The sequence below is a fragment of the Rutidosis leptorrhynchoides genome, chromosome 10 (genome assembly GCF_046630445.1).
Source record: "Rutidosis leptorrhynchoides isolate AG116_Rl617_1_P2 chromosome 10, CSIRO_AGI_Rlap_v1, whole genome shotgun sequence".
Lineage (NCBI taxonomy): Eukaryota > Viridiplantae > Streptophyta > Magnoliopsida > Asterales > Asteraceae > Rutidosis > Rutidosis leptorrhynchoides.
The window spans coordinates 57,850,330-57,873,769 of NC_092342.1; positions in this window are offsets into that span (position 1 = coordinate 57,850,330).

Here is a 23,440-nt window from a genome sequence, read left to right on the forward strand (position 1 = left end):
TACCTACCCGTTAAAATATTTTCACCATTATTAGTTTGTACGAAAGAATTTTTAATTACAATCTTTATGAAAACATATATAATATATATTTTCTTCAGATGTAATCATGAATTTAATGAGTCAATATGATATTAAACTCATTTAATTTACCATTAAAATAAGAATATATAATCTCTAGGCATTAGAGATTACATATTCGCCATGTCGAATGAAGATAAATGATGTAGAACGATACGTAGAACGATGATTGTACTTGAGGTATTGAATGAGATGTTGAGGCGTGTGTTATTGATGGTACGGGTGCTGTTACTGATGATACTGTTGGTGGCGGTGATGTTGCTGAAGTTGGTACGTTTTGTACCATATTTTCCAAAAATCATTACTCAGGCGCGAAGCTCGTTGACTTCTTCGATTACTCCGGGATGATTGTTGGTAAGAACGAGCGAATGAATAAGATTTAGAATATGAGATAGTATGTAATCATGATGAGATATTCTGAAAATGAGGGTGAAAATGGTATTTCGGGCTGGTTCACCGGTAAGTGCTTCAGGTTCTTCGCCAAGAGGTGAATTTGGTTGATGGAAAGGATCGCCTTCTTCTTGTCTCCATCGATTAAGTAGGCTATGAACCCATCAAATGAATTGGTTGATTCATTCTGGTGACACTGCTTTCGGAGCTTAGGTGAAACTCCATATCCGAATAGCTGTCGGAATCTGAGGAATTCTAACTGGTTGAGGGATATATCTCGTACGATCAGATGAAGGATTTTCGATAAGAAATATATTATAGGATGTAGATTAGTACCCTGCAATACATAATCTACATATGCATATATAATACTAAAATCCCATAAGTTACGGAGGAATCTACGGAAGCTGTCAGGCAAAGGTAACAATAACAGATACGCTAAGATATGAATTTATCTATACACTGTCTATGCAATAGAGGCAGTAAGACATGTCTAGACTAAGAATGATAAGCAGGTAATTTCCTAAGGATGATAAGCAGATGATTTTCGACAAAAACGATAAGCAAAACTTTTGACATGTAGACACGGTCGAAGTCCAGACTCACTAATGCATTCTAATGACTATCAGTTAGACATACTAATGCATGACCTGGTTCGTTAAGACCACCGCTCTGATACCAACTGAAATGCCCCGTCCTAATCCATCCGGACAAAGTCCATATCGATTATAAATAATTCATAATAGTTGATTACATCGCGAGGTACTTGACCTCTAAATGGTACATTTTTACAAAACATTGCATTCGTTTTAAAAGACAAACTTTCATTTACATTGAAAGTTGACAGATATGCATACCATTTCATAATATCCAACTTTAAATGACCTAATCTGTCATTCACTTAATAATAATCTCTAATGAACTTCAACGACTCGAATGCAACGTCTTTTGAAATATGTCATGAATGACTCCAAGTAATATCCTTAAAATGAGCTAATGCACAGCGGAAGATTTCTTTCAAACCTGAGAATAAACATGCTTTAAAGTGTCAACCAAAAGGTTGGTGAGTTCATAAGTTTATCATAAAACAATAAAATTCATCATTTTGATAGACCACAAGATTTAAATTCTGCATGTTACAAATGGGCCCGAATCCTATACCCACCTGTAATGTACATGCGATATCTTTTAAATACAGTACACATTTCTCGTGTACGAAATCATCTTTCATAAATCTTAGTAACCGTACACATATCTCGTGCACAAAAATAACATACACATAACCTGTGCATAAAATCATTCTCTCGATACATAACATTCATATCAATTGGTGGCAATTATCATGTCCACATAATTCAATGGTGGCAATTATCATGTTTACATAATTCAATGGTGGCAATTATCATGTCTACATAATTCAACGGTGGCAATTATCATGTCTACATAATTCAACGGTGGCAATTATCATGTCCACATAATTCAATAATATTCCGCAGAACTTATGTCTGCATAATAATTCATTCGAGGAATGTTTTGCTTGTGTCTATCTCGTCAAACATTTATAAAAGTATTTCATGTATTCGCAGTTCAAAATGTATTTCAAAAGCATTTAATAAAGCAGTTGTAAAAATAGCGCATGTATTCTCAGTCCCAAAAATATAAAGAGTAAAAGGGAATCAAATGAACTCACCATACTGTATTTTGTAGTAAAAATACATATGACGTCATTTAACAAGGGTAGGGTTGGCCTCGGATTCACGAACCTATATCATTTATATATATATTAACACAAAATAGTAATCAAACAAGTTTAGATATTATTATTCGTTGTTATTTCAGTAACTTGTATGTTTCACTGATAGCTATGTTAGATATATTAATTTTATATACTCTAGATAAATAATTAGTATTTATTATGTAAATATTAATGTTGTTATGGAATATGTTTTAAATATATTCTTATATAGCTATTTATTTGGTAAAATAATATCAATAATAATAAATAAAAATTTGTATCTTTTTATGATAAAAATAATAATAACATTATTGTTAATTAGGTTTGGTAATGATATTGGTATTAATAATTTTGGTTACAATACTAATAATAAGAGTAATGATAAAACAATAATAATGATAATAATAATAATAATAACAATGTTAAAAATAATGTTATTACTACTACTACTACTACTAATAATAATAATAATAAAAACAATAGGAGTAATAATAATAGCTACCTCACTTAGAAAAAGCTCCAAAATAATAAGTGCCCATGCTCGGGCTCGAACCCTAGACCTCCCGCTTAACAGTCACACTCCCAACCAATGAACCGTTCATTTAATCTTGTATTAATTCGCGTGTCAAATTATTTAACACATACGAGACAGTTTATCATCTTCTTATTTTTCATCACCATCATCCTAATAACATCCATCATTATCATGATTACTTCATAATCATCTTCATTTACAGCTCAACCGAAAATGGGTCTCGGCCCAGTTTTTATTTCAGTCCAACTAATTCACGAACTGGCCCAACAACATAATTAAATCAAGCCCACCAATTGGCTTTTCTGATCTCGATCCCATCTGACATGGGTAACATGGAATTTAGTTATTCAAAACCCAAAAGAAACGCATGCTAACTATTAATGAAATCGTTTTCCTATCATAATCATCATCTCCGTTATTTTATGTGCTAGCTTTATCATCATTCTATAAACCTTACTACACTCTCATTGATCAAACATCATTATCATTTATTATACGATTAAGTAGTACGTACAATATAGTTCGTCTAACAGTGTGTGTCTCGAATTATTGGCAAAATTACGAGTAAGCAAAAGATCACTCAAATCTCGATGTGGGGACCTCCATGGAATATGTTAAACACGATTTTGACAGCCCATAATGCATTAGGAAACAAATTCAAGTTTTAAATTGAAAAGCAAAGGTGCTTAATCATCATGGGCCACATTCAAAAGCATAGAATAATCACACTAACTTTAATTTGCCATCGTCCAAAATTGTGGTAGATATGTAACTCGTGAGGTAGTAGTTAGTTGTGGGGTTCATCCATAATTAACGCCTTTATCTAATAAAGAAAAAAAAATGTTCTCTTGATGATCCAACTTGGTAGGCCATCAAATTTATATCTTGTTCCACTAGTTCCATAAGTACGCTTGTATATATAAAATTAAGTTGACATGTTTAAATTTTGCAACTATCATTCCTCACTTCATGTTGTTACCTTGTGATGGTGGTTCTTGCTTTGATTAAGAAAGAAAGGTGATGATTGACATGGTGATCGAAGGCAGCAAAGGAAGCAGGGTGTTTGTTGGGTGGTCCCAATTAAACAACGTAGCATTAGTAAGAAAACATGTATGATTCTTCGTGATTTTTATTTGGGTTACAACCGAGAAATATAATGACATTTATGTAATTGAAAAGCATAGTTGAATGTTGAGTTGAGCTTTACTTCGGATAGACAACATGAAACTAAATTAGTAACAGTTCTCACCAGTGGGGTATGTGATCGTGTATGGTTGTTGCGTGGTCTGCTTGTATAGGATAAATGCAACGGTATTTAAGCTCCTTCTCTTGGGTTGATTTTCGATGTGACTATACTCATGTACAGCAGCCTGGTTCGATGGTATTTGATTGTTTGTGTGAGGTGATGATTGTTAAAGGAGAAGGGTGGTTGTTCATGGTTGTAGTGATAGTGTGGGATGGTGATAAGGAAGGTTGAAGCTGGTGGCGTTGGAGGTTCTCGGCCAAAACAGGAAATAGGAGGAGTAGAAGGAAATGATGGAAGTGGGTGTTCTTGAAAGTGGTAGTGTTTGATGGTTAGGTTGTGAGCGTGTTGTACAATCGTAAAGATGGTTGTGAAAGTTAACCGGAGGTGGTGAGTTTGATTCTATACGTACGTGTGTGTTTGTAAGTGTGTTTTTAATGTGTGAATGGTTATCGTTATGGGTTCGAATATAAAATAATAACAAGGCAGCAAACAATAATATCAATATTTGGTATCCGTTCATATGATTTTTGTAGATTGTCTTCGTTGATAGGGATGGGTCGTAAAGGTTGTAAGTAGAAAGACAAAGGTGATTTACGGCGGTTATATAATAATTATTGATGGAGATGACGAGGGTTTTGAAGGTGGTAGAGTTTGTGGTTGTGACCGGCGGTTTCACGATGGCAGTAGTAGTTTGGTTCTTTACAATAACATCAAAGTGATAGTTTGATGGTGATGCGCAAAGGTAGAAGGTGGTAAGGATTATAGGTGGTGATGGAGTGATGAAAGTGTAGAGTGACGGGTGAACCATGGTGGTGAAGGTTAAACATGATGGTGGCAGGGTGGTAATTGATCGATGGATGATAGTTTGGGAATGTTTTCTTTTGTATCTGTATAAGTCTAAACTTATTTGTATATGTGAGTTACATAGAAGAGAACCCAACTAGTTATCAATCATACGCGATGTGCAGTATGCAATGCATATTATATTATAGATGTTTACAAAAAGTAATCAATCAATTCAATAAACGATTAAAAACAGTATCAATCAATAATAGTAATAATGTCCGTGAATCTTATTTCTCAATTCTCAATCTTAAAATATAACATGTGACAAGAATTAGAAATAGGAAAGCCATCGATAAGTTTGAAATTTATTTAAGTTTTAATATATAATATTTATATATATAATTATTCATACATACATTTATATTTTACAATTAATTGTTCGTGAATCGTCGAAATTGGTCAAGGGTTAACTGTCTCTATGTAAATGGTTCTAAAATTTTTGGAGACTCAACATTACAGACTTTGCTTATCGTGTCGGAAATATATAGGGATTAAGTTTAAATTTGGTCGAAAATTCCCGGGTCGTCATAATAAACATATAATTTTTCAGTTTAGATTAATAAATAATGGTTCGATACAAAACCATGGCAAGTCGGATCACTCAAAACGGATTTGTAACGAAGAAATTATGGGTAAAACAAAACTGGATATTTTTGTTTGTTTTTAGCTACGGTTTTGATTAATAAAAATGGATGCTAACCTTATCCTAGCTAACTTACCTTGTATCATACATGTATTTATATATGTCTTGTTCCCGAACTTATGTAAATACAATTTATAATAGTCGTGATTAAGTTCTACGACAATATATTGTAGTCTTAATAAAGATCGTTAGGCACCATATATATATGACTTGATCACCGTGGATTCGTATACAAAGTTTTGACATATCATTTTGACTTCTTCTATATATATTATTGGAACGAACTATTAGACACCACTGGCAGTAATCTCGAGTTAGCTGTGGGTCGAAGTGGATTCCAAAATATTATATACTTTGAGTTGTGATCGAGCCTGAGACATGTATACAATGGGTCGCGGATTGCTTCAGACAATATGCATATTATGTGTCTTATTATATTAAGACAATATATTATAGTGTTAGTGAATTCTAACACAATATACGCATTTATATTTATATATATATTTATACTATTGGACTATTGGACTACGAACGTTAGACTACTAACAATGGACAATTAAAATTATCACAAGTATCATAAGTATGGAATATTAATTATATATATATATATATATATATATATATATATATATATATATATATATATATATATATATATATATATATATATATATATATATATATATATATATATCTTGACACAAGAATATTATTATTAGGTTCGTGAATTTGTCAAAAGGCCAAGTCTTATCACCATCTATTCGGAAATCATCACAAGTGAGTTATAGTCCCATTTTTACTATCTAAATTGTTTTGGGATGAGAATACATGCAAAATTTATAAATGTTTTACAAAATAAGCACAAGTTCATGGAACTACATTTTATAATTGTTTTGTTATATCGGATATCTGTACTTATTATTATTATGCTTGGTAACCTAAGAATTAGTGAAAAACACTAATTAACGCGGATCCTAAAGGTAGATCTACGGGCACCAACCACCCCCATTTTCGAATAGTGGAAATGCTTTAATGCTTCGAAGGGTTCTTGTCATACGTTTAAATAGTGGAATGTATGATGCCAGATATCTTAAGCGCTCTATGTTAAGGTCGGTTACCAGGCGACTCATCGTATGAATGATTTTTGCAGTTGTAATGATCCTGCGCATTTAATTAAATGAAATCTTGTGGCTTATTAAATGTTATGATTATTATATAGAAATTAAACCTATGACTCACCAACATTTTGTTGACATTTTAAGCATGTTTATTCTCAGGTGAATATTAAAAATGCTTCCGCTGTCGTATGCCAACCCAAGGTTAAGATTTAGAGTCGGCATAATTGTTTATATTGTTTAAACTTGCATTCGGAGTATTTGTTGTAATATATTTGATCATATTGTAATGGGTTGTGTAAAAACTTATTTATTTAAGGAGATTGTCTTTGATAGATAATCTAAATTATGTCATTAAGACCTTTATTCAATAATAAAGGTTATGGTTATTTTTTTAAAAACGAATGCAAGATTTGAAAAACGTCTCATATAGAGGTCAAAACCTCGCAAAGAAACCAATTAATATGAAACATTTATAATTAATATGAACGGGGCATTTCAGTTGGTATCCGAGCGTTGGTCTTAGAGAATCAGAAAATTTTTCATTAGTGTGTCTAACTAATTTTTGATGCATTAGTGAGTCTGGACTTTGACCGTAATTGTTTTAAAAATGATTGCTTAATATAATTGTTGGAAACATAAGATTATTAACATATAAATATTATAAGATATATCATTCTCTTAACGTGCCTGCTATTATGTGATAGATGACTTCATCCAATCATATAAGCATCTCTAGTGATTCAGATTTCATTTACTTATCAAGTGATTCGGAGGCTGAGTCAAAGCATACGACTTATGAACCAACAGAAAAGTTAACTTTTGGTGCTACCATTAAAGTGGAAAATTGTTGGGAAAATTGAAAAGATTCACAATTGCTAGAAGAGGTTCCGGAAGAGAATCCGGAAGAAGATCCAGAGGAGGAACCCGAAGAAAAGGATCCTGAAGAAGTTGTGGAAATTACCGAACCACAACGTGATTTGGGAAAATCTTTGGCTGTTATACCCGATCCCAAACCCGATGAACCTATTATGACACAAAATGTTTGTGATCATCCACCTGAACCACCTAAGAGACCAGTTTATAAAATGACCGCTCATATAACGACTGTTGGTTTTGCTCCCAAACAATTAGCCGAAAGAACCAATTGGGAGGAATTGGAAAAAGAACTATCCAAACGTTTGGCCGAGAAAGAAACAACGTCAACATCTAAGAAATCTCGCCATTTTTGAACCATCAGCAGCTATCCTGTATTCCATGCATTGTATAATATGTATTATATTGTGTGTTTAAGTTTGTAAGAAAATCCGCAATGTAATTTTCCTTATGATTGTATAATAATAAGAATAAGCATGGAAGGTTTATTATTATTATTACAACTTATTATTACGTAGTAACGTAATAACTTACCATAGTTTTTCATATTAGAATTTTAGTAGTTAATTTGTGTGTTAGCTGCTAAGTATGAACATTATTATAGTTATAAAACGCTAATATGAAGAAAAGGCTTTTATAATAACAAGTTCATATTAAGCTACAAAATACTTTTTGGCTACTTCTAAAAATTCTATATGATTAACTCGTTCGACTATTTTTGAAGGAAATGGCTCCTCCAGCTACTAGACAACAACAATTGAACACAAAAGAACTTCAAGCTTTCGCTGCAAATATGGCTGCAGTGGTGAATGCAATGAACAACAATAACCAATCGGGTTCCAGCAGTGGAGGAAACAATGGCAACCGGGTAGGATGTTCCTACAAAGCTTTTATGGCCTGCAAACCCAATGAGTTTGAAGGAACTGAAGGACCCGTTGGACTAAAGCGGTGGACAGAGAAGGTTCAAGCCGTGTTCGCAATCAGCAACTGCGCAGAAGAGGATAAAGTTGAGTATGCCACACATACTTTCAGGGGTACTGCTTTGACATGGTGGAATACCTACATGGATTACGTAGGACAGAATACCGCCTACGCACTTCCATGGTCCGCTTTCAAGCATATGATGACGGAAGAGTACCGCCCCAGAACTGAAATCAACAAGCTCAAGGAAGAGCTTAAAGCACTGACAACCCAAGGGTTAGACGTCATTACCTACGAGCGACGTTTCAACGAACTGGTTTTAATGTGTCCTGGAGTATTTGAGGATGAAGAGGCAAAAATTTAAGCGTTCATAAAAGGATTGCCGGAACGAATCCAAGAGCATGTAGGTGCTAACGACCCTGCAACAATGCAGAAAGCGAGTCGTATAGCCCACAAATTAATAGGCCAAATTACAGGAAGGATAAAGAAAGAGGCGGCCGAGGAGGCCATAATGAAACAGGGGAAAAGAAAGTGGGAGGAAAGCGGTGATCAGGGTCACCAGCACAACAACCACAATCAAAATAACAATTACAACAACAATCGCAACCACCCCAACAACAACAATAATCGCAACAACAACCGCAACAATAACCACAACAACCATCCCAATAATAATAACAACAACAACAATCCCAATCACAATAATAACAACAACAATCGTCTCAACAACAATAACCCTAACAACAACAACAACAACAACGACAACAAAAAGCAAAGGACTATACTCCCAAGATGTGATACGTTTCATCCAGAATGGTTTTGTAGAGAATTATGTACCAAGTGCAATAGGAATGGCCATATTGCGGCAAAGTGTGAAGTCTACGGACCAAATAGAAACAGAGGAGCAAATAATGCCGGAACAAATAATAACGACGTTGTTTGCTATGGATGTGGAAAACCGGGCCATACCATAAACCAGTACCGGAATGGAAATAGGCAAGGCCGTGGGAGAGCTTTCAACATTAATGGGGAGAAAGCACAGGAAGACCCGAAACTTGTTACGGGTACGTTTCTTATCAACAAAACACCTGCTTATGTTTTATTTGATTCGGGTGCCGATAGAAGTTATATGAGTAGAGAATTTTGTGCCAAATTAAATTTCCCGTTAACGCCTTTGGATAAAAAGTGTATAGTTGAAGTAGCAAACGGTAAACTAATTAAGGTTGATAAAATTTGCCGAAATCGAAAAATTAGTTTAGTTAGCGAAACGTTTGCAATTGATTTAATACCAGTGGAATTGGGAAGCTTCGACGTAATTATTGGAATGGACTGGATGTCCAAGGTGAAAGCCGAAGTTGTTTGTCATGAGAAGGCGATTTGCATTCTGAGAGAAAACGGGTTACCATTAATGGTGTACGGAGAAAAGGGTAATACCAAATTAAATCTTATTAGTAGTTTGAAGGCGCGCAAACTAATAAGAAAAGGTTGCTATGCCATACTAGCACACGTCGAGAAGGTTGAAAAAGAAGAAAAGAAAATCGATGACGTTCCTGTTGCAAGAGAATTTCCTGAGGTGTTTCCGGATGAATTACCGGGACTACCTCCACACCGATCCGTTGAATTCCAAATAGATCTTGTACCAGGAGCCGCACCAATAGCTCGTGCTCCATATAGACTTGCGCCCACCGAAATGAAAGAATTACAAAGTCAGCTACAAGAATTATTAGAACGTGGTTTTATCCGACCGAGTACGTCACCATGGGGAGCTCCAATTTTGTTCGTTAAAAAGAAAGATGGGTCTTTTCGCATGTGTATCGATTACCGTGAGCTGAACAAAGTAACCATCAAAAACCGATACCCTTTACCTCGAATCGACGACTTATTTGATCAACTCCAAGGTTCGAGCGTATACTCCAAAATCGACTTAAGGTCGGGTTATCATCAACTGAGGGTTAAAGAAGCCGATATACCAAAAACAGCCTTCAGAACTCGTTATGGCCACTACGAATTCATGGTTATGCCATTCGGTTTAACCAATGCACCCGCAGTTTTCATGGATCTCATGCACCGAGTATGTAGTCCATATTTAGATACGTTTGTTATTGTCTTTATTGATGACATTCTTATCTATTCGAAGAATAACCAAGAACACGAACACCACTTGAGACTTGTGTTAGAGTTGTTAAGAAAAGAACAACTTTATGCAAAATTCTCTAAGTGCGCTTTTTGGTTAAATGAAGTACAATTTCTTGGCCACGTAGTCAGTAGTAATGGAATCAAAGTTGATCCTGCCAAGATTGAAGCCATCAAAAATTGGGAGACCCCGAAAACTCCAACGCAAATACGTCAATTTTTGGGTCTAGCCGGTTATTATAGGAGATTTATTCAAGATTTCTCCTGTGTAGCCAAATCTTTAACTGCCTTGACACATAAGGAGAAGAAGTATGAATGGACTTCTGAACAAGAGGGTGCCTTCCAATTGTTGAAAAAGAAGTTGACTACGGCACCTATTTTATCGTTACCTGATGGAATGGAAGATTTTGTTATTTACTGCGACGCATCAAGAATGGGTTTTGGGTGTGTTCTTATGCAACGGAAGATGGTGATTGCATATGTTTCTCGACAACTCAAAATTCAAGAACAAAACTACACCACACATGATCTGGAATTGGGCGCCGTTGTTTTTGCATTAAAGATGTGGAGACATTATCTGTATGGGGTCAAGTTTATCGTATACACTGACCACAAAAGTCTCCAACATATTTTAAATCAAAAGCAACTAAACATGAGGCAGCATAGATGGGTTGAGCTGCTAAATGATTATGATTGTGAAATCCGTTACCACCCGGGGAAAGCGAATGTGGTAGCCGATGCCTTGAGTCGAAAGGAAAGAGAACCTATTCGAGTAAAAGCTATGAACATGATTATTCATAGTAATCTTACTACTCGAATAAAAGAGGCACAACAGGAGGTTTTGAAGGAAGGAATTTTTGGAAAGGAAATACCCAAAGGATTAGAAAAACAGCTTAATATTCGGGAAGACGGAACCAGGTATTTAGCTGAAAGAATTTGGGTACCAAAGAATGGGGATTTGAGGAAAGTGGTACTAGATGAAGCACATAAAACCAGATATTCAATACATCCCGGAGCGGGGAAAATGTACCAATACCTCAAGAGAAACTTTTGGTGGCCAGGAATGAAGGCCGATATAGCCACATATGTAGGAGTATGTTTGACTTGTTCTAAAGTCAAAGCTGAACATCAGAAACCATCGGGTCTACTCCAACAACCTGAAATCCCAGAATGGAAATGGGAAAACATTACCATGGATTTCATTGCTAAGTTACCGAGAACCGCAGGTGGTTATGATATGATTTGGGTAATAGTTGATCGTCTTACTAAGTCAGCACACTTTCTACCAATAAAAGAAGAGGATGGTATAGAGAAATTAGCACGATTATACCTGAAAGAAGTTGTTTCTAGACATGGTACTTGATGTGGTAGCGGAGTGTATATAAAATAGCTATTAAATTTTACAAGAAATATTATTAAATACGATACAATTTTACACAAGATATTTATTTATTTAGAGAATGAATATACTTAAACCTTGCTACAACACTTATAGGCAGTGTACCTAATCGTACAGTAGTGTAGTTTTTAGTAAGTCCGGTTCGTTCCACAGGGAAAATCTTTAAACAAAGCTTAACGCTATATTAGTTTAGTTTTATAAAAATACAAATATATATATAAGTAATATTATTATTATAAAGGGGGGTTTTTTACCGTTTAATGACCGGTTTGTCGATTTTAAAACTTTAGTCGTAGTTAAAACTAAATGTAAAATAATAAATAAATACAAGACTTAATTTAAAGTGTAAAGTAAATAACGATAATGAAATTGCGATTAATAAAAATGCGATAAAATAAACTTGCGATAATTAAAAAGTACGATAATTAAAAGTGCAATTAAATAAAATAACAATAAAAATGCGATAATTAGAAGTGCAATTAAATATAAAATAAAGGAAATTAAATATGAAATAAAAGAATTATGCTTATTTAAACTTCCGTAATCATGATGGTTGACGTGTTGATTTTAGGTTTATGCCCATGGGTTAATTGTCCTTTGTCCTGGATTATTTAATATGTCCGTCTGGTTTTTGTCCATAACAGTCCATCAATCATAAATATAAAGTGTGAGTATCCTCGTCAAATTATCCTTATACCCGAAGTTAAATATTCCAACTAATTGGGGACTTAAACTGTAACAAGATTTTAATACTTTGTTTAATAATTACACCAGGATGTCGACTGAGTGTAACCCAAGGTTTTAATATTTTGTTATCAATTATACCAAGTGTCCTTGTACATAATTTCACCCCTGTTTTAATTATTCTAGTGGCTATTAATCCATTCCCGTGTCCGGTTAAATAAACGATTATTCGTACATATAAATACCCCGCCCATCGTGTCCGATCGAGTGTATATGGTAATTTATAGGGACGCCCAATTGTAAATCTTTATATTAACATTAACAAACTATCATTTAGTTAAACAAATATAAAGCCCATTAATAGACCATAGTCTAATTTCCACAAGTGTCGTTCTTTTGTCCAAACCCCAATTATGGTACAAAGCCCAATTACCCAATTTTAGTAATTAGCCCAACATCATGATTACTTCGTTTTAAATAAGCATAATAATAACTTAGCTACGAGACATTAAATTAAAAAGGTTGAACATAACTTACAATGATTAAAAATAGCGTAGCGTTACACGGACAGAATTTCGACTTACACCCTTACAATATTCGCTAACATACCCTTATTATTAGAATTATAATTAAAATTAAAATTAAAATATAAATTATAAATATAAATATTACGTATATAGATAGAGAGATGGATATTTGAGTGTGTAAAATGATCAGAATTCGGTTGGCTTTATAGGGAATTGAGTTCAGGTATACTCCGCGACTCGCGGCCCTTTTTGCCTTCAAACTCCGCGAGTCGCGGAGTTTGTAAATACAGCTCACTCCATTTTGGAGTCTTTCTTGCCGACGGTTTATTTTATTTATATAATATATAAATAATTATAAGAATTATTTAAATATTATATTATATTTATGTGCATAGTTGACTTGTAATTTTTAGTCCGTTGCGTCGAGCGTTGAGAGTTGACTCTGGTCCCGGTTCCGGATTTTCGAACGTCCTTGCGTACAATTTAATATCTTGTACTTTGCGTTTTGAATCTTGTACTCTTGTAATTTTGAGACGTTTCTTATCAATAATTGGAACCTCTTTGATTGTCTTTTGTACTTTTGAGCTTTTTGGTCGTTTGTGTCTTCAATTCGTCGAATCTGTCTTTTGTCTTCACCTTTTATTATTTAAACGAATATCACTTGTAAATAGAACAATTGCAACTAAAAGCTTGTCTTTCTTGAGGAATAATGCTATGAAATATATGTTCGTTTTTAGCATTATCAAATATTCCCACACTTAAGCGTTGCTTGTCCTCAAGCAATATCGTCTTGAAATACTAGAATCACTTCTTTATTCTTCACACTTTGTACATCAGTGATTTCTATACGGCGGTATAAACAATGGTAGTAACGATATGGTTTACAGTCCCACATGACTATAAAAATTTAGATCCATTAAGGAAATTGGATCTTTATGAAAACATTTGATCTTTTGAAAATTAAATCTAGTTTTTACCCTAGATAAGTTTTCCGGAATAACCCTTCACCGGTGTTTGCAAAATATTTTTGTGGGTTTGGTGGGTTTCAGATTTGAAAATTTTAGCTCAAAACTTATGGTTTTGTGTCACCCACTTGCTAACCTTGTATTTGAAAAGCAACACATCCAGTTTACTTGTCCCGTATATTACCTTTCGGTAAACTACCGTCCGGTTATAAAGGAAAGCGTTGAACAAGCAACTGTTAAGGCAATGTCCCCTGACATGCTTTTAATTATGGTCTATAACGTGTCGGACGCAATTACTATCCTTGGTAGGAGCAATAGTAAAGCTCACCCTTATAATTTTTCGGTCTGGCACAAGGTCCTGTCTTTGACCACTATGCAACCACCGTTCTTACGGTTGACACCCGATTTGGTTCATTAGTCTTATCCGGCTAATTTGCATGGTGCCCCCCCATTTTACGAGATAAATCCTTCTCATGGTTAGGATAAATCTGACCACTTGGCGACCCTGTTTAATGCTGAGGTCCGTGGATTTCCTGCTGATTTTAGTGATGACTTTTCTAGATTTTTCGTCAACCTACAGCTGGTCTGGACGACAACTTCCTGACTTAAATCAAGAAGCGCGTGTCTTTTTCGGAAGACTTTACTTCCTTTTAATGATGGAATTGATTCATCGTGTAGATCCATCTTTCTTACAGTAAATTAGGTAAAACTTTTTAGTTTAGTCCAAAGCAAAAGTATTTTCAGTTATTTGTACAAAAATATGTGATATATGTTTTGAATAACTTGGAGAATTTTCCCACACTTGGCTTTTATTTTCCTTTCTATTGTCCTCTATTCCATTTTAAATTAATTTTAACATTTTGGTTTGTTACTCAATTTATGTCCTTTCTGAGGTAACAATAATTTCGGTGTTAAAACCTAGTTTTATCGTTCATAAATATGTATAAACATGATTTTGAGTTCATTTAATTGAAAATTTTGAAAATTTTTACTAGAATTGGGTAGTCAGTATATAAGACTAGGGCTGTTCTTTATTATCAGAGAGCACTAGATTCTAATACAACTACTGCTTTACTAGTATTTTTAATGGTAACCAAGTGTTTAAGATAAAAATTATAAAATCCGAAAGAATTTAACCCCTTCCCACACTTAAGATCTTGCAATGCCCTCATTTGCAAGAAATCAGTAACAATTTAAATTATTGAGGGTGATTTGTGTGAAAATGATTAAATTTTTACCAAAGTTTCCAAATATATTGGCGTTTGTTTGCTGAATGATAAATGGTGCACATCATTTGTTCATTCCGTCTTGTTGTTATTTCATATATATTTTGCATCTTGTCGTCAAAATTAGTTGCTTTTGCTGAACTTAATGCCAGTCTTTGAAAATGCGTTGTTTTACCCTGTTGTGTACATAAGATAAACTGCAAACATATATACATATTTTTGAAGTTTGGTATATTACCCCACATTCAAAAATTATTAAAATCTAAGAATAAAAGTTAGAAAATTATAAAAACTATTACAATATTAACATAAGTATTAAACGTATCAACATTACAAATTACAAAATAAATAAAACTAAGTAGACTAGGGATGATACTGATACCAATAGGGGTTCCATGCATAACCATAGGTGCTATAAAATGCTTCGGCAGGGTTATACGTAGGATACGGTGGTTGCATCTCTATAGACCAGGGAGGGAATATGGGTTTTGGAGTAGGAATATAGTTTCTACCTATATGTTGGCAATGAGCTATGATTTGGTTTTGATGAACTTGCCAATCTTCAAATGCTCTCTGTCTAGCATTTTCGTACTCCTGTGAAGCTATAAACCTTTGCATTTCTTGCATTTCATTTCCCCCTCCTACATTACCTTGCTGTTGGTTTCTCTCAACCTGTGGATGTCTACCATGGTATTGTACTGCGGCGTTATTTCGCCTCTTCAAAACTTTCGCACCATGGTATACATTTAAACCTATAGTATCGCGGGGTTCTGGTTCTTCGACTAATAATCCCCCCCGACTTATATCCACACCGAGATATTCAGCAATCAAAGTAATAAAAATACCACCTCCTATTATGATATGCGGTCTCATCCCCCTAACCATAGCTGATAAATAATAACCCACACAATAAGGTATACTTACAGCGCTTTGTGGGTCTCGAATACACATATGGTAAAACAAATCCTGTTCATTTACCTTTTCCTTGTTCTTACCTCTTTGTGTAATCGAATTAGCTAAAAACCTATGAATCACTCTTAATTCAGCTCTATCTATATCCAAATAAGAGTAATTTCCCCCTTTGAATCGGTGATGGCTTGTCATTTGACTCCATACACTATGTGTATCAAAATTTCCATCTATCTTTCTACCATTTAGTATCAACCCTCTACAATCGGCAGATGCTAACTCCTCAGGCGTATATATATGTAAAGCCTGAGCCATGTCTAGTAAAGACATGTGGCGCATCGAACCTCCTAACAAAAATCTAATAAAAGATCGATCGGTTAAACTAGCTACCCGATCATTTAATTCTATACTACACAACAATTCTTCACACCATACTTTATATACAGGTCTACGCATGGTGAATAAACGTACCCAGTCATTAAAAGTAGAATTACCATACCTCTGTGCAAGTAATTCCCTAATTGGCCCGGCCAATTCTACAGCTTCTAATGGTCCCCATTCTATGACCCTAGGTACCTCAACAACTTTAGAATGAAGAGTATGCAAACCCCTTTGGTATTTTGGATAATCTATCCAAAGTCTGTCAAATCTCAGGTTCGGGTGCAAATCTTCCAAGTGCATATCAGAAAATGTCATGACTGGATGAGGTATATCTTGCTTGTAGTAGCTATCCATCTCCTGTTGTTCCGCATTCTCAGCAGGAGCATTGCGAGCTTGGGATGAAGATTCACCCCTTTCAGTCTGCAAAACACATCAAACACAATTTTTGTGCATCCAAATATGCATTAGTGTCAGCAAAATCATCAATCAAAATAATTACAATGACATGATCAATTTATATCAAACTTAAGCTCATTTTCACATTTTTATCAAATCTACACTTTTTCAAATAAGCATATACGAAAATGTTCGCCAAGTTCATAAGCATTCAACTCAAATAACATGTCAAAATAATCATTACTAGCAATTAAACAGGTTTCAAATGGCATTATCTCTCAAAAATCAAGTTCATGAATTTTAGACTTGAAAAAGTCCACTTTAATTCTCAAAATCATGTTTAGGCTCAAAGTTTGGATCATTTAACTACCTAAACATGTTACACTACTTAATTTAACAACAATTCATGACAAAAATCGGCCATAACCTGTTTATATCAAAAAGCCCCAAAGTTGCTCAAGAACACAAACCCTAGATTACTCAAAATTTGAAGTTTAAGGCTTCTAATCATGTTAAATAGCATCAATCTAGGTTATACAAGCATAATACATAAACAATTTAAGCATAATTACACTAAAAAGCATCAAAATCAAATTGGGGAAAAAATTGCTCAAGAACACTAATTTTCGGATTAAATGGTGTTTAGGTGCAGAAATTTACCGTTTTTCTTGAGTAATTCCTTGATAGCATCCTTCTCAACATGATTTTAGTAAAAGATTTGATGATTAACGGTTAAAAATTGTGATTTTGGGGGTGTTTTTGCGTGTTTTTCCGGAGTATTTTCGCAGTGTTTTCTGTTTTTGTGGTGTGGACTGATCAGTTCTGCGTTTATATTTTTTTCTTCTGTATTTTGGTCCTCCCGCGAGTCGCGGGGTTTAAACCTTCAAACTCCGCGAGTCGCGGAGTTTTTTTTTTTTTTTTTTTAACATCTTATACTAATTGAAACAATTAAGTAATTAATTTTAAAATTTTGTTTCCCTTGTTATTTAGGACGAGGTCGTTTCGGATCGATGTCCTAGTCCGTCCTTCGACAAAATTTTAAAATTTGTCTTTTTGTAGCGATTGTTTTAAAAGCTAAGATTTTTGGGTTTTTTTTTAATGTTTTTGGCATACTTTAATTCAATAAGTTTAAAAAAATAATGATAATAAAAGTTCTCGTCCCTCCCTCGAGTAAAGCAATTTCGGTTCAACGACCTAGTCTTCAACTTACGACGAATTTTAAAAATCATATTTTTAACTTAATGAGATAAAGTAAATTTTTGTTTTTAAATTCACACAATTTAAATATAAAATTCAAAATTAATATTAAAAATTCACACCAAACTTTAAAATTTGAAATGCATAAAATTAAAAATTCATATTTTAAAAATTAAAAATTCACACCAAACTTAATTTAAAAATTCATATTATAAATTCACACCAAACTTATATTAATTTTTCAAATATTTACAATTTTAAATATATTATTTTTACAAAGTTTACAATATTAATTTAAGATTTAAATATTAATTTTAAAAACATGGTAAAAATAAAATTAAAAATCTTTTTTCGCTTTTTATCCCACTTTAATCAATCAAATATTATCAAAAATATGCGCCCCTTTTTTTCGGTAAAGTAATTTCGGTTCCAAGACCTAATTTAACTCATGACGAATTTTTGAAATATTTTGGGTTGATTGATTAAAGATATTTATACCTTAAGAATAAACGTTAAATTTTTGAATGATATCAATAATTTCGGTCGCCAAACCTAATTTTATTCAATACCAATTTAATACTTTATAGCGAACAAATTAGCATTTATTATCAAAAGGTTAAAAATAAAAATAAAAATAAAGACTGTACAGACTTACCTGTGTGATAGTATTCTTAGTTATATGATCTATCCCATTCATAAGATAGTCGGTTTAATTGGTTTTCCATAGCTACATAGGCGTAACCTCGAGCATTCTGTGTCTTTTCTTCTGAACATATGAACGGTCCGTCTCTGCATAAAGTAACAAATTCGGTATTTGAATAGGTTTGATTATTTGAACATTTACCTCCATGTGACCATTTTCCGCATTTGTGACATCTCTCTAGGTGTCGTGCTCTTCTTTTTGCTGCGGATTTTGATTTTCCTTTACCAAATTGTAACTTATTATCTTCGCATCTGGATTCTTTTCTAACTCTGTCCATTCTTTCTCTGATTACTGATACTATTTCACTCGGAAGTGTGTCATTATTACGTTTAGTGATCAAAGCGTGTAGCATTAGACCATGGTTTAGTTCACAGGCAGTCTTCATTTCCTAAAAAAAATAAAAATTCAGAATGGGGGGAGAAGACTAGTTCTTTAGGGTCTGCTAGGGAAAGACCATTCGGGTTCCATTTTCGAGAACTACACGAAAACAGATAATCTAACTCTAACAGAAATACATATTATCCTTTAAAGACTTGATTCTCCCCACACTTAGTTAGCTGTGGTGTCGAAATTGTGATTAACTTCGTTGTCGACTTCCATCGGACTATCTATGTAGTGTTTAACTCTGTGACCATTAACTTTAAATTCAATCCCATTTGAATTTATCAATTCTACTGTTCCGTATGGGAAAACTCTTTTGACTATGAATGGTCCAGACCATCTTGATTTCAATTTTCCAGGAAATAGCTTGAATCGTGAATTGAAAAGAAGAACTCTGTCTCCTTCTTTAAATTCTTTTAAACTTCTGATTCTTTTATCATGCCATTTCTTCGTTCTTTCCTTATAGATTAACGAATTATCGTATGCTTCATGTCTTAATTCTTCTAATTTGTTTAGTTGACTTAATCGTAGACGTCCAGCTTCATGTATATCAAGATTACATGTCTTCAAAGCCCAAAATGCTTTGTGTTCAATTTCTACTGGAAGATGACATGCTTTTCCATAAACAAGTCTAAAAGGTGTGGTTCCAATTGGAGTTTTGTAGGCTGTTCTAAAAGCCCAGAGTGCATCCTCCAATTTAATGGACCATTCCTTCGGATTTGATCCTACGGTTTTCTCTAGAATACGTTTTAAAGCTCGGTTGGTATTTTCAACTTGTCCACTTGTTTGTGGATGATATACGGTGGAGATTTTATGAGTTACTCCATATCTTTTAAGAACTTTCTCAAGTTGATTATTACAGAAATGAGTACCCCGATCACTTATTAAAGCTTTCGGTGTTCCAAACCTTGCAAAAAGACGTTTTAAAAAGTTGACTACAACTCATGCATCGTTAGTTGGGAGAACTTGTGCTTCTGCCCATTTAGATACATAATCAATGGCTATGAGTATATATAGATTATTATGAGATTTTGGAAATGGACCCATAAAGTCAATACCCCAAATGTCAAATACTTCACATACTTGGATGACATTTTGTGGCATTTCATCACGTTGACTTATTTTTCCGGCCCTTTGACAAGCATCACAGGATTTGCAAAGAAGGTGTGCGTCTTTGTAAATTGTAGGCCAATAGAATCCAGCATCATAAACTTTTCTTGCTGTTAGTTGAGGCCCATAATGCCCTCCTGTTGGTCCTGTGTGACAATGGTTTAATATTTTACTAGCTTCATCTCTAAATACACATCGGCGTATTATTCCATCGGGACAACTTTTAAACAAATGTGGATCTTCCCAAAAATAGTGTTTTATATCACTGAAGAATTTCTTTCGTCTTTGGTACGATAATCCTTTTTCAAGGAATCCACAAACTAAGTAGTTTGCATAGTCTGCAAACCATGGAATTTCTTTATAATCTATCTTCAATAGATATTCATCAGGAAAGTTGTCTTGTATGGCCGATTCATTTAGAACTTCTAATTCGGGATTTTCAAGACGAGAAAGATGATCAGCGGCGAGATTTTCTGCTCCTCTTTTATCTCGGATTTCAATATCAAACTCTTGTAAGAGTAAGATCCAACGGATTAATCTTGGTTTAGCATCTTGTTTTGAAAATAGGTATCTAAGAGCAGAATGGTCGGTATAGACCACCGTTTTTGCTAGAACGAGATATGAACGAAATATGTCAAAAGCAAAGACAATAGCAAGGAGTTCTTTTTCAGTAGTTATATAGTTTGTTTGTGCTCCTTGTAACGTCTTACTAGCATAATATATAGGTTGAAATCGTTTTTCAATCCTTTGTCCTAAAACGGCTCCCATTGCAAAATCACTTGCATCGCACATTAGTTCAAATGGTAGATTCCAATTTGGTGTTATCATGATCGGCGCATTAGTGAGTTTCTCTTTAAGAATATTAAAAGATTTGATACACTCATCTGAAAAGATGAATGGGGCATCCTTTTCTAGGAGTTTATTCATAGGAGTGGCAATTTTAGAAAAATCTTTTATGAAACGTCGGTAAAAATCGGCATGCCCTAGAAAACTCCTAACTCCTCTAACATTGGTGGGACGTGCAAGTTTAGCAATTACATCTACTTTAGCTCTATCCACTTCAATTCCTTCTTTTGAAATTTTATGTCCAAGAACGATGCCTTCTTTAACCATGAAATGGCATTTCTCCCAATTAAGTACTAGATTTGATTTTTCGCATCTAATAAGAATTCGTTCAAGATTAGCTAGGCATGTTTCAAATGTATCACCGAAGACCGAAAAGTCATCCATGAAAACTTCCATGCATTCTTCTATCATGTCGTGAAAAATCGCCATCATGCACCTTTGAAAGGTTGCAGGGGCGTTGCAAAGTCCAAATGGCATGCGTTTGTAATCAAAAGTACCATAAGGGCACGTGAACGTGGTTTTCTCTTGGTCCTCGGGTGCTATTAGAATTTGAAAATATCCGGAAAATCCATCTAGAAAACAATAGTAACTATTCCCGGCTAATCTTTCCAACATTTGATCTATGAAAGGTAAGGGAAAGTGATCTTTTTTGGTGGCGTCATTTAATTTTCTATAATCAATACATACACGCCATCCTGTTAGAGTCCTAGTAGGAATAAGCTCATTTTTTTCATTTGTAATGACAGTCATGCCACCCTTCTTAGGTACGCATTGGACTGGGCTTACCCATGGACTATCAGAAATTGGATAAATTAAACCTGCATCTAGCAGTTTAATAATCTCTTTCTTAACTACATCTTGCATATTAGGATTTAGTCTTCGTTGGCGTTGCACATACGTTTTATGACCTTCTTCCATAAGGATTTTATGTGTGCAATACGAAGGACTTATTCCTTTAATATCATGAATCTTCCATGCAATTGCTGGTTTATGAGCTTTCAACACAGAAATGAGTTGTGATTTCTCATTTTCAGTAAGAGAAGATGATATTATTACAGGTAATTCAGATTCACCATGTAAATAAGCGTATTCCAAATGGTTTGGAAGTGGCTTTAACTCTAATTTCGGAGGTTCTTCTATCGATGATTTGTATCGATATCTGTCTTTTTATTTTAGCATTTGGATTTCTTCTGTTGTTGGTTCATATCCATTAGCTATAAGTGTAGCTAACATTTCAGCTTCATCAATTGGTTCATTACCTTCTCCTAAAGAACATTCTCATGTTCCTTGTAATTCTGGAAATTCTTCTAATAATTCTGCATGTGCATCTATAGTTTGAATATAATAACATGTATCATCTGCAGATTGTGGTTGTTGCATTGCTCTATCAACTGAAAAGGTAACACTCTCATCCTCTATACTTAGGGTCAGTTTCTTACCGAACACGTCTATCATTGCTTTAGCCGTGTTTAAGAATGGTCTTCCTAATATGAGAGGAACTTGAGAATCTTCTTCCATGTCCAGAACAACAAAATCTACTGGATATACTAAAGTACCAACTTTAACTTGCATGTTCTCCATTATCCTTCTAGGATATTTTATTGATCTATCGGCTAGTTGTATGCTTATTCTGGTTGGTTTCAATTCTCCAAGGTCTAGTTTAGCGTATAGTGAATACGGCATTAGATTTATACTAGCACCTAAGTCTGCCAATGCTTCTATTGAACTAAGACTACCCAGAAAATATGGAATTGTGAAACTTCCTGGATCAGATAGTTTTTCTGGTATCTTATTCAACAGCACTGCTGAACAATTAGCATTCATAGTAACAGCCGAGAGTTCTTCCGTTTTCTTTCTATTTGAAATTAGATCTTTCAAGAATTTAGCATATCTAGGCATTCCTGAAATCACATCAATGAAAGGAAGATTTACATTTATCTGTTTAAACATATCCAAGAAGTTGGATTGCTCGGCTTCAAGTTTCTCTTTCTTTATTTTACTCGGGTAAGGAAGTGGTGGTTGGTATGGTTTAACATAAGGTTTATCCTTAGCTGTGTTATCTTCATTAACCTTTTCAACTACCGGTTCTTTTTCCTTATCTTGATCAGGTTGTGGTTCTTGTGGAGTAGGAATAGCTTCATCAGAAGTTACAGGTATTTCCGGTGGTTTAAGTGTTGTACCACTTCTTGTGGTAATAG